Source organism: Callorhinus ursinus, unplaced genomic scaffold (genome assembly GCF_003265705.2).
Source record: "Callorhinus ursinus isolate GAN/ISIS: 27379988/994484 unplaced genomic scaffold, GSC_fseal_2.0 scaffold15, whole genome shotgun sequence".
In the NCBI taxonomy this organism is placed as follows: Eukaryota; Metazoa; Chordata; class Mammalia; order Carnivora; family Otariidae; genus Callorhinus; species Callorhinus ursinus.
Genome location: NW_027397077.1, coordinates 24,158,618 through 24,171,559, shown reverse-complemented (window position 1 = coordinate 24,171,559; position 12,942 = coordinate 24,158,618). Strand labels below are relative to the sequence as shown.

General features: G+C 43.3%; 1 protein-coding gene and 1 pseudogene across 2 annotated transcripts in view; both read left to right on the top strand.

The window, feature by feature from the left end:
* TAFA4 (TAFA chemokine like family member 4) overlaps positions 1-12,942 on the top strand; it is a 185,343-nt gene that overhangs the window by 78,792 nt on the left and 93,609 nt on the right. The window lies entirely within an intron of this gene.
* The window catches only part of LOC112834101 (large ribosomal subunit protein uL1-like), a 12,411-nt pseudogene continuing 9,153 nt past the window's right edge, over positions 9,685-12,942 (top strand).

Here is a 12,942-nt window from a genome sequence, read left to right as displayed (position 1 = left end):
GAGCCCGGAAATATACTTAGCCATAGTAGTAGAAGTAAAAGCTAACGTTTACTGAGGCTTGCTACACTCCAGGCACTGTTGCATGTCATACTACTAGATCTGTTTGTACAGCTAGGGAAACTGAGGCACAGGAATTGAGCAGCTAGCCCAAAGTCATGCAAGTAGTAAGTAGAGGATCCAGAATGACTCAGCCTTGGGCACTTTTCCATTCTTTAACCGCCTTGCTGTACTGTCTTTGCCAACAGTAGGCATTCAATAAATATTTATTGCATTGAAATGAATAATTAATAAAGGGCCATATCATGGAAAACAGATGGTAAGAGACAGAGGAAAATATAGAGGAATGCTGATTGCATTGTATAAATTAGAAGTAGGGTAGGAATTAGCAAAGGGAGTGACCCAGGAAAGGTAGAGGTCGTGGCCTGACCTCACCTCACAGGAGAGATGGGACTTACCCAGATTTTAAGAACAAATTTCTTCTAGTAGGCAGAGAGGGGGAAAGGTAGACATTCCAGGGAAAATTAATAATGATAAATCATGCATTTAAAATATTACTTAAAATAAACTTGAAGTTAATAGAAGGAAGATGAATGTTACAGAGTCACACTTTCTTGTATTAAAAACACAATTGGGGTTGCCTGTGTGGCTCATCAGTTAAGTGTCTGCCTTCAGCTCAGGTCGTGATCCCAGGGTGCTGGGATCAAGGTCTTGCATCAGGCTCCACGCTCAGTGGGGAGTCGGCTTTGAGGATTCTCTTCCTCTTCCCCGCTCTATGCGCATGTGCTCTCTCACTCCCTCTCTCCCTCTCTCCCTCTCTATTTGAGAAAGAGTGGGAGAGAGAGTGAGCACAACATTGGGGGAAAGGCAAAGGGAGAGGGAGAAGCAGACTCCTGGCTGAGCAGGGAACCTGACTCAGGGTGGAGTGGGGGTGGGGGGTGACTGGATCCTAGGACTCTGAGTCATGACCTGAGCTGAAGGCAGACCCTTAACCGACTGAGCCACCCAGGTGCCCCATACATAAATAAGTCTTAAAAAAAAAAAAAAACCCGCACAGCTGACTCACATCTATTAACACTTGAAGATTTATTTTTAGAACACTAGCAGGGGAAAAATGTTTTTTTCCCCCTTAGTTCTGTAGTAGGTAATAATAATAATTAAGGCTAATAGATATGTAAACATTGTGACACTCCAACTTTATATCCATTTGACATTATAAATTAAAGTGTAATTTACTTAGAAATCACATAGCTTTGTACATTATTACCATGTTCTTGCAAAAGATTCAAGTGAATCACAACTGTACTTTCACATTTCTGGTTTAAGAACCCTCAGTTTTCCTTTGAAGGGAGAAGAGTTTATTAAGAAGGAATTATTTCAGAACACTGTAGGGGAAACATGTAGGGTTTTTAGATCCAAAAGGATTATCTAGTCTGATCATGAATATGAGATGAGGGAGGTTTTTTTCCCCCCACCCAGAGCTCACATGAACTGAGGGCTCAGTCTTGCTAGTTCCCTTTCTTTTTGGTAGATGATGATGATACATTGAGGATGATGTAATAGTGTTTGGAAACTTGGTTAGTGAATTTCAATGACTAGGGATTCAGGCTTAGTGAATCTGAAAAGAAATTGATCATGGGTGCCTACTGACTTTTAGGCTGAGCTGAAGCTTAGCCAATTCAATTCAAACCTTGTGATTGGAGTTTTGGGAGGCCCCCTATTCAGGTCTGACCTGGTTGAGAGAGAGCTGCAGAGTCAGGCAAGTGGAGATGAGCACATTGCCTTGGGCACTGGAAAAGTTAGTTGGAGAATGTGCTTTTGGGTCTGCAACCAAACTCACAAATGCAGTTAGTGAGATGCCTGGTTCTTCCTAATATTATCTGGCTTGAAACAGTCCCCTCCCTGTAAAGGAGCCCTTCCTGGTCTCCCTGTTTCTGTCTTGGCCTTACTCAGTCTTGAGACTTAAGAGGCAGTGTTGATTCATCATTTCTTCTCCTGTTTCTCACTCATCGTGTGCTAAGACCTCAAGTAGGGATTCTCAAAGAGTGGTCTGTGGCCGCTTGCATCAGAATCACCAGGAAGCTGTTAGAACACACATTCCTGGGCTCCCACTCAGATGTAGTGAGATAGAATCTCTTGGTCTGAGCCTAGGAATCTGATTTTTAAGAAGGTCATTCTGAGGCGTGCTGAAATTTGCTCACCCCAGTCCCATAAGTTTGACCTTAACCTTAGGCTCGAAACTCTCTCTATTTCTGCTGCCACCATCCCAGGGTGCAGTCCTATGTATCTCTCCCCCAGGTTGCTTTCCCCTCTAGGCTTGCTACTAGACCATATCAGTAAGTTTTAAAATTAGATAACCAAATTTCTTGCCTTCCCCTGTTTAGTGTAAGTGCACTGTACTTATTTGAAGGTATAAGAGTCTTTAGTGATCAGATGGAATTTGAAGAGGAGGGTGGAGATCCTGGTGGTTTTACAGTGAAGGAGGCAATTTTTCAGTGCTATGGGACATGGCAACCAGCAAGCCAGACACCCTCTAGAAAGACTGACGAGTGGGGAGGGCATGCAATAGAGGAACCTGTTGAGGAACGGCCAAGAAGCTGGCCAATAGTGGATCATTTGGGAGAGAAGATGTTGAGTGAGACAATGTGAATGAAAGTTGGGGTTTTGAGGAAGGACTGGTGATTAGTTGATGCTTGTAACAGAGGACTCCAAAACTTAATGACTTAATACATTTTATTATGTCGTGACTGCAGATCAGGAATCAGGCACACTTGGTCAGGGCACAGTTCTCCACATGGATCGGGTTGCTTGGTGGTATTCAGATGACATCTGGGATAGCGCAAAAGATTTAAGGTAGCTTCACTCATGTTTCCCCCACTTGGGTGGGCAGCTGGGAGCCTGGACTCAGCTGCGTCTCTTTCCGTGTAGTTTCAGTGTCTCTCCATGTACTTCTTAATACTGGCTCAGGGCTCAAGCTTTCCAAAAGCCAGGGAGTAGAAGTTGTCAGTCTCTTGAGGCCTGGGCCCAGAAATAGGCACAGGGTAATTCCTGAATATTCTAGTATTGGTCACATGGCACATTCATTTTCCAAGGGAAGGGACACAGACTCAATTTCTCTCAGAGGAGTGTCAAAGCATTTGTGGCTATCTGTAACATGTCACAACGAGTTACCATCACATTTTAGGTCAATCGATTGACCAAAAAGAATTTAAGAAATCTGAGAAGGAGGAAGTATGGATTTTTAAGTGAAACTCCTACTAGAATGGCTAAATAAAAATAAATAATGGAAAAACTATATTGCATTATATTCATCAGTAGTTTTTATTGCTCCTTTTCCCTGGAAGGATCGCCAATGCTAGAGGTAAGAAATCCATTTAAGGGACAACTTCTGGAGGAGTGTTCTTACTTTTTCTCCTTGGCAAACTTCCAGGGAATCAAGTTGGTTTTTGTTAGGTGAGCTAACGAAATAGAAAGGAGACAGTCTGCCACACTCCACGTGCTATGAACTGGGCATGTTCTCAGCCTAAGATAGTCTTGCCTGAGGAAGTGGTACAGGAGCTAGGACCTCTGTTTTGGGATAGGGAGTGGTGTAGTGCAGGCTTCACTGCCTCTGGAGGTGGCAGTAGAAATTATTGCCTGAGGCGTTGGCACTGGATGTGGAAGATGTTAAAAGGGCACAGGGCCCATTGAGGGGATGAGAAAGTAGTATAGTTAAATAGGCCTGCCCATTTTTTTTTCTTTTTTAAGATTTTATTTGAGAGAGAGTGAGAGAGAGCGCCAATGGTGGGGACGGTGGTAGAGGAGCTGAGGGGGAAGGACATGCAGACTCAATGCTGAGTGCAGAGCTCCATGTGGGGCATGACACAGGGCTCGATCTCACGACCCTGACACCAGGACCTGAGCTGAAATCAAGAGTCGGAGGCTCAACCAACTGAGCCACTTAGATGTGTCTCCCCACTTTTTTTGTTTTTAAAGATTTATTTATTAATTTAGAGAGAGAGCATGAGAACCCAAGCAGGGGGCGGGGCAGAGGGAGAGAATCTTCAAGCACACTCCCTGCTGAGCCGGAGCCCACGATCCATGAGATAATGACTCGACCTGACACCAAGAGTTGGACACTCAACTGACGGGGCCACCCAGGTGCCCCAGGCCTCCCCACTTTTCCCTTTAATCCAGGTTCATGGAACCGTTGCCACCAAGGTGAGTTGACCAACCATCGTCCGTGGAAAGGCCAAACAGCAGGATGAAAACACCAAGACATGTTCTACCTTATTGATTGAAGATGCCTGTTTCCTGGGGAAGAACCACATAGGAAACTACAGTTATATTTCATGCCTAAAGGACTAAAATGTATGAGTTGAGACCATGATTTTTATTTGCTGATAGATGACCAAGAACAGAGAGAGGATACTGTGTGATTCGTTTTCTCTCATGTCACATCTGGCTTTGGAGTCCTGTGTAGGGTAGGGTCTCAGAAAATGCTGGGCAGATTAATTTTTTTTAAGATTTTATTTATTTATTTGACAGACACAGCGAGAGAGGGAGAGAACACAAGCAGGGGGAGTGGGAGAGGGAGAAGCAGGCTTCCCATGGAGCAGGGAGCCTGATGCGGGGCTCCATCCCAGGACCCTGGGATCATGACCTGAGCTGAAGGTAGACGCTTAACGACTGAGCCACCCAGGTGCCCCTGGGCAGATTAATTTTGTATGTGTTGCGCTTACATATGGAGAAGGTAGATGTCCTGGGGTGTTGCAGGGTGGTGTTGTGTGGCAGTTAATGGCCTAGGCACTGGAGCCAGACTTTGTTCAAATTTTGGTTTTGCCACTGAATAGCTGTGGAAACTCAGATTTGTTACTTCATTTAGTGTGTCTCAGTTTCCTGAACTATAAAATGGGACTAATGATAACATTCACCTTTTCGTGTAGATGTGGAGATGAAATGTCATCGCATGTAAAGTGGACATAGTGCTATAAAAGGGATAGCTATTAGCAGCAGCAGTATTTACCTTTCTAGAGAAGTCGCTAGCATTAGTTCTGGACACAAAGTAGGGACTTAGAAATATTTGGTGAGTGAATTCTGTGTGTGTTTCACTTAGCCTCTGGAGGACAAGTTCAAAGCAGGAACTGCATACAGTAGTGGTAAATGTTTCTAAAACATGTTACGTATCTGGGAAATTAACGTGGATTTTATGACCCAGTGATTTCATATTTTAGTGTGCTCAAATCTCAAATCTAGTGGGGAATTGGTGGCCTTTTGAGAAGCTCCGTTCCTCTCACACCATCCAGTAGATCAATTGGAGGTGACAGTGCATGAATTGTGTAGAGAGATAGTGATAGTGATTGTGATTTAGCTCAGGGGCTGGTGGCCATGTGCTGTCAGGGAAGAAAGGCAAGAACAGTGCCTCAACTTTTGCATGAACATGGATGGAACTGGAGGAGATTATGCTGAGTGAAATAAGTCAAGCAGAGAAAGTCCATTATCATATGGTTCCACTTATTTGTGGAACATAAGGAACAGCAGGGAGGACATTAGGAGAAGGAAGGGAAGAATGAAGGGGGGGAAATCGGAGGGGGAGCCGAACCATGAGAGACGATGGACTCTGAGAAACAAACTGAGGGTTCTAGAGGGGAGGGGGGTGGGGGGATGGGTTAGCCTGGTGATGGGTATTAAAGAGGGCACGTTCTGCGTGGGGCACTGGGTGTTACACGAAAACAATGAATCGTGGATCACCACATCAAAAACTAATGATGTACTGTATGGTGACTAACCTAACATAATAAAATAAAACAAAAACAAAAATGAACAATGCCAGGTGATTGTGGGACCACAGAGACTTAATGCAAATTAAAAGGGGTGTGTGTGTATTCTTTAAGATCACCTTCTTTTTGGGCTTATAAAGGAAGCCTTTAGAGTTTTGCACTTAATTCAGTGTTATTGTCTTGACAGCAGGGGTGGGGAATGTGAGACAGGGCAAGTCCAGGACTAGAAAGCAACTTCACTTGGTCCAGTATTTTAGGAACTAATAGTACCTAAAGCAAGAGTGGCTGATAGTTGGTCAGTCTAACCATGGTCGGGGCAGTAAGCCCAGGGAAGGCTTTGGCAGGCATGTTGGCTCCCAGAGGCAAACCATGAAAGGCTTCTTCTCATGCAGGAAGAGTGTTTGCTGCTAAACTGTGGAACTCTAATTTTTCCATGTGGGGAAGGCCTAGGGCTCTTTTTTTCCCCCTTCTCCATCACCATGTAGGTTATGTGTCAGTGTCATCAACCCGCTTCTTAGTAATGAATGAAACAGAATATGAGTTTTATTTTGAAAAGCCACGTGTGTTATATCTCTTGAGCATTTCTTGGAGAGACTACTTACCTACGCTCACAAATGGTCTATCTCAAACGAGTGAAGTGGTGAGAATGATTTCTGGCTACAGAGTTTACTGATGCAGCCCATGTTTGCCACGGGGTCCTTCTGTCTCGCAATCTCTATCTTTTCTTGAGACTTTAACCTGAGGGAACAAAGCATCTCTTTGGAGAAAAGACAGTGTCCTATCACAGTTTCTACCTGGAAACAAAAGAAGGTGAACGGGAGAGTCTAACAAAGCTGTGTCTACCTCAAGCTTTCTGCCGGTAGTATATTCAATCCGTGTGCGCAACTTTTGTTCACGGTGGACCCATCAGGGCTCACTCCCATTGTCCTTACATCTCAGCCCAGTGCCTCTGTGACTTTAGCTGATGGTCTCTCTGACCTCTGCCACTTCTAGCCAGTTGACAGAGTTGGTGTCCTTAGATTTTCCCCCTTAACTTAACTCCAAAGACCAGGCACTCCTTTGCAACAAACTTCTAGAGTGAGGATCAGCTGATCTCAAAATTAATGCTTCTAATGGATTAACGTGAGGTTGGAAAGGAGAGCGGCAGGCCATATGTCAGGGAAGGAAGGAATTAAAATGATTTTTTAAGAGGCAGGGGAATATTTCTCAATATGAAAAGGTTGTGAATTGCATCTGAGTGTTAATGAAGCTTGAGTTGGTGCTGACTTTTCCAGGACCTATGTGAAATATTTGCATGTACATCATGTAGTAAAACTTTCACTTCTGTCTTGACTATTAATATTTGTGGCCGAAGCCCTTTTTATTATGAATTACTTCTGTTTGTTTTGAATGTTGTTTTCCTATGTTCTCATGTGGTGTTTACATTATTCCCCATGATATTTTTTTTTTCTTTCTCAAAGCCTGTGTTCTATTTATTTTTATTTTAAAAATTCCAGTAAAACTAACCAGTAAAATTAACTTGACCAGGCCTTGCTGTATCTGTGGTCCTGCTGTGTCTGTATCCCTATTCCATTCAGATTTCTGCTTAAATATCACCTTTCTTGGCCACCCTTTGTTAAAAGTCTTCTTCCGCTGTCACTTTTTATCCCCTTACTATTTTTTTTTTAAGATTTTATTTATTTGACAGAGCACAAGCAGAGGGAGAGAGAGGGAGAAGCAGGCTCCCTGCTGAGCAAGGAGCCCGATGTGGGGCTTGATCCCAGGACCCTGGGACCATGACCTGGGCCGAAGGCAGCTGCTTAACTGACTGAGCCACCCAGGCATCCCTCCTTACTATTTTTCTACATAGAACTGACTTGCTATCTACATTTTAATCCATTAATTTGTTGATCATATGTGTCCTTTTGCTAGAGGTTGGTCTCCTAGAGGGCAGGGTCTCCGGTCTGTTTTATTCACGACCATAGCACCATCACCTAGAGCAGGGATGTGCAACATACAATATTGGTTTATTATTAGTTATATATTAGTTTCAGGTGTACAATATAGTGGTTCAACAATTCTATACATTTCTCAGTGCTCAGCAAGAGAAGTAAATTCTTGATTCCCTTTATTTCCCCATCTCCCTCCCACCTCCTTTTTGGCAACCACCAGTTTGTTCTCTGTATCTAAGAGTCTGGTTTTTTTTTTGTCTCTTCTTTCTTTCTTCATTTGTTTCTTAAATTCGACATGAGTGAAATCATATGGTATTTGTCTTTCTCTGACTTATTTCAATTAGCATTATACCCTCTCTATACCCCTGTTTATTGCAGCATTATATACAATAGCCAAGATATGGAAGCAACCCAGGTGCCCACTGAGAGATGAATGGATAAAGAAGATGTATATATACAATGGGATATATACATATATATATAGACACACACAGACACACACACATTGGAATATTGTATATATACAATGGAATATTATATACAATGCAATATGACTCAGCCATAAAAAAGAATGGGATCTTGCCATTTGCAGCAACATGGATGGACTCGTGGTGATAATTTAACTTGACCAGGCCTTGATGTATCTGTGATCCTGCTGTATCTGTATCCCTATTTCATTCAGATTTCTGCTTAAATATCACCTTTCTTGGCCACTCTCTGTTAAAAGTCTTCTTCCGCTGTCACTTTTTATCCCCTTACTATTTTTCTACTTAGAACTGACTTGCTATCTACATTTTAATCCATTAATTGATCATATGTGTCCTTTTGCTAGAGGATGGTCTCCTAGAGGGCAGGGTCTCCTGTCTGTTTCATTCACTACCATAGCTCCATCACCTAGAGCAGGGATATACAAAAAAAACCCCACAGGCCAAATCTGGCCCATAGCTAGTTTTTCTATTGCAGGAGAACCAAGAGTGATTTTTACATTTTAAAGGGTTAAAAAAGAGGTTAAAAAAAAAAAACCTGAAGTAAAAATACGTGGCCCACAAAGCCTCAAATATTTCCTATCTGGTCCTTTAGAGAAAACCTCTGCCAACCTGTGACCTAGAGCAGGACCTTGCTATGGACTGGGCCCTGGATGGATATTTGTGCTAGGAGTGAATGTTATGTGGGTCCCTCAGTGTTAGACTCCCAATCTACCTAGAACGATGCCTTACAAACCTCTGGTGTTCAGTAAAGTTCCTTGAATAAGGTCATGAAGATATGAAAATGGATTCTTGTCACTGAAAACAATAATGGTGGTGAAGTAGTAGCTGAGAGGTAAGGCATTTAACCCATGGACAGTCATGGAGTCATTACTTTGCAATAAACTGCTGACCAATGTTCTGGTGCTATTTTCAGTATTTAAAAGAAAAATGATGGGGTGCCTGGGTGGCTCAGTCGGTTAAGCATCTGCCTTTGGTTCAGGTTGTGATCCCAGGGTCTTGGGATTGTGCCCCGCAGTGGGCTCCCTGCTCAGTGGAGAGTCTGCTTCTCCCTCTCCCTCTCCTACTCCCCCGGCTTGTGCTCTCTGTCTCTGTCAAATATATAAATAAAATCTTTAAAAAAAAGAAAAATGTTAGTAGCAATGTGCATGAATGATGCTTTTGATTTTTGGCCTGACTCTACACGATATAAAAGCATACTCTTCAGTGTTTCCCAAGTGATGTTCCGGGATCACTTATGTCTGAATATCTTCAGGCGGTATTAGTTTAAAAAATTTGGATTCTTTGACCCCACCTCAGACTCATTAAATCAGAATCACTGGAGGGAAGCCTAAGGAGTTTCTATTTCTAACAAGTTGTATATGTGATTCTGATGTTCACTAAGGTATAAAATCATTGTTCTAAATCCAGCTATTGGCTGGAATGGTAGGAGGGGGAAGGTTGATATTCACCCAATCATTTTAGAGCAAGAATGCATCTGTCTCTTTTCTGGTTACTGTGGCGTGAAGAAGCATGAGCAGCAAAGTCTCCCATGACGCCCTGTACGAGGCGGTGTGGCAAGTCCTGCATGGGAACCAGTGCAAGGCCTGGAAGTTTTTGGAGATGGTGCAGCTGCAGATCAGCCTGAAGAACTATGACCCTCAGAAGGACAAATGCTTCTCGGGCACCGTCAGGCTTAAGTCCACTCCCTGCCCCAAGTTCTCCGTATGTGTTTTGGGGGATCAGCAGCACTGTGATGAGGCCAAGGCAGTGGATATTCCCGACATGGACATTGAGGTGCTGAAGAAACTCAACAAGAATAAGAAATTAGGGTCCTGGGAGCAAGATGGCGGAGGAGTAGGAGACCTGGATTTCGTCTGGTCTCAGGAATTCAGCTGGATAGGGATCAAACCATTCTGAACACCTATGAACTCGACAGGAGATGGAAGAAAAGAATAGCAACAACTCTCTGAACAGAAAAGCGACCACTTTCTGGAAGGTAGGATGTGCGGAGAAGTGAATCTGAGGTGACATTTGGGAGGATAGACGGCGGGGGAGGGGGCCTCCCTCGACCGCTTCTGGCAAGTGATAAAGCTGCGGAGCACAAAATCGGAACTTTTAGAAGTCGGCTCCGCTGAGGGACGTCGCTCCAGTGGCTAAGCTGGGGGTGGAACCCTCATGGGACAGTGTGGTCTCAGGACCCTCGGGGTCACAGAAAGACCGGGGGTGCCTGAGTGTGGCAGAGCTCCCAGGTATCGGAGCGGGGAAGCCGGCTGCAGAGACGGAGCCGAGGTGCAGGGTCTCAGCTCGGGGTTGCCATAAACTGTGATTGGTGACCTTTGGGCCACTGCTTCTCCAGCAGGGACCCAACAAACGGCAGAGCCAGGGAGACTCCCCTTCCTCCCCCTGGAGGAGTGGCATGGGAGCGCACCGCAGGGATCTGCAGGGTTTGGAGACTCCATACGGGGTCGGGTGCCAGAGATAGAAACGCTCGGTCACAGGCCGGGTGAGCATGGAGTGCGGCCAGAGACTGGGGAGATGGGAGTAACTGACTGCTTTTCTCTGGGGGCGCACTGAGGAGCAGGGCCCCGAGTTCTTGCCTCCTCCAAGGCAGAGATTGGGAGGCCCCCATTTTCACTGTTGTCCTCCATAGCTGTACGGAGAGCTTGCAGGGAACAAAAGCTCACAAGAGCAAACCCGAGCAGATTGCTTAGCCCGGACCGGCAAGGGCGGGGCAATTCCGCTTCCAGCAAAAACATTTGGGAACCACAGCAACAGGCCCCTCCCCCAGAAGATCAGCACGAACAGCCAGCAAGCCAAGACCAAGTTTACCAATCAATGAGAATGGCAGAACTCCAGCTCTAGGGGAATACTGCACAGAGAATTCATGGCTTTTTTACTATGGTTCATTAGTCTTTCAAAGTTAATTTTTTTAACTTTTTTTAAAATAATTCTTTTTCCCTTTTTCAACCAACATCTTATCAATCACTTTTTAAAAAAAATTTTTTTATTTTTCATTTTTAGAGTCATATTTATCCCTTCTAGTAGTTACCCTTATTTTTGGCATATATATATGTTGTTTTGAGATACAGTTTGTTCTAACAGATCAAAATATACCCTAAATCTCTAGTGTATGACTTTGTTCTAGTCTCCTGCCTGATCACAGTCTCCCCCCTTTTTTCTTTTTTTTATCCTCTTCTTTTGTCCTCTTCTTTCTTTTTTCAAGCACCTTATCAATTCCTGTTTTAAAATTTTTTATAATTTTCATCTTTACAGTCATATTCCATGCCTTCATTGTATCAACCCTTATTTTGTACATATATAAGTCTTTCTTTCTTCAAAATTTTAGGAGGCACATTCTTCTCACAGACAAAATCTACTGTGTGGCGCTGATCTATGCACTAGCCTGATCATATTTGATCATATTCTATTTTTTTCTGTTTTTGTTTTTATCTTGTTCTTTTCTTTTTCTTTTTTCTTTCTTTCCCTTTCTTTTCCCCTGGTTTCAGATCTTTTCTGATTTGTTTAGAGTATATTTTCTGGGGACATTGTTAACCTGTTAGTGTTTTGTTCTCTCATTCATCTGTTCTCCTCTGGACAAAATGACAAGACGAAAAAAATCACCTCAACAAAAAGAACAAGAAGTAGTACCATCTGCCAGGGACCTACTCAATACGGACATTAGTACAATGTCGGACCTAGAGTTCAGAATCATGACTTTAAAGATACTAGCTGGGCTTGAAAAAAGCATGGAAGTTATTAGAGAAACACTTCCTTGAGAAATAAAAGAACTAAAATCTAACCAAGTCGAAATCAAAAAGGCTATCAGTGAGGTACAATCAAAAATGGCACTAACTGCTAGGATAAATGAGGCAGAAGAGAGAATCAGCGATATAGAAGACCAAATGATGGAAAATAAAGACACTGAGAAAAAGAGAGATAAACAACTCCTGGATCACGAGGGCAGAATTTGAGAGATAAGCGATACGATAAGACGAAACAACATTAGAATAATTGGGATCCTAGAAGAAGAAGAAAGAGAGAGAGGGGCAGAAGGTATATTGGAGCAAATTATAATAGAGAACTACCCTAATGTGGGGAAGGAGACAGGCATCAAAATGCAGGAGGCACAGAGAACCCCTCTCAAAATCAATAAAAATAGGTCAACACCCTGACATCTAATAGTAAAACTTACGAGTCTCAGAGACAAAGAGAAAATCTTGAAAGCAGCTTGGGAGAAGAGATATATTACCTATAATGGTAGGAACATTAGATTGGCAACAGACCTATCCACAGAGACCTGGCAGGCCAGAAAGGACTGGCATGATATTTTCAGAGCACTAAATGAGAAAAATATGCAGCCAAGAATACTATATCCAGCTAGGCTGTCATTGAAAATAGAAGGAGAGATCAAAAGCTTCCAGGACAAACAAAAACTAAAGGAATTTGCAAGCACGAAACCAGCCCTAAAAGAAATCTTGAAAGGGGTCCTCTAAGCAAAGAGAGAGCCTAAAAGCAGCATAGACCAGAAAGGAACACAGACAATATACAGTAACAGTCACCTTACAGGCAATACAATGGCACTAAATTCATACCTCTCAATAGTTACCCTGAATGTAAATGGGCTAAATGCCCCAATCAAAAGACACAGGCTATCAGATTGGATTAAAAAACAAGACCCATCGATATGCTGTCTGCAAGAGACTCATTTTAGACCCAAAGACACGCCCACATTGAAAGTGAAGGGGTGGAAAACCATTTACCATGCTAATGGACACCAAAAGAAAGCTG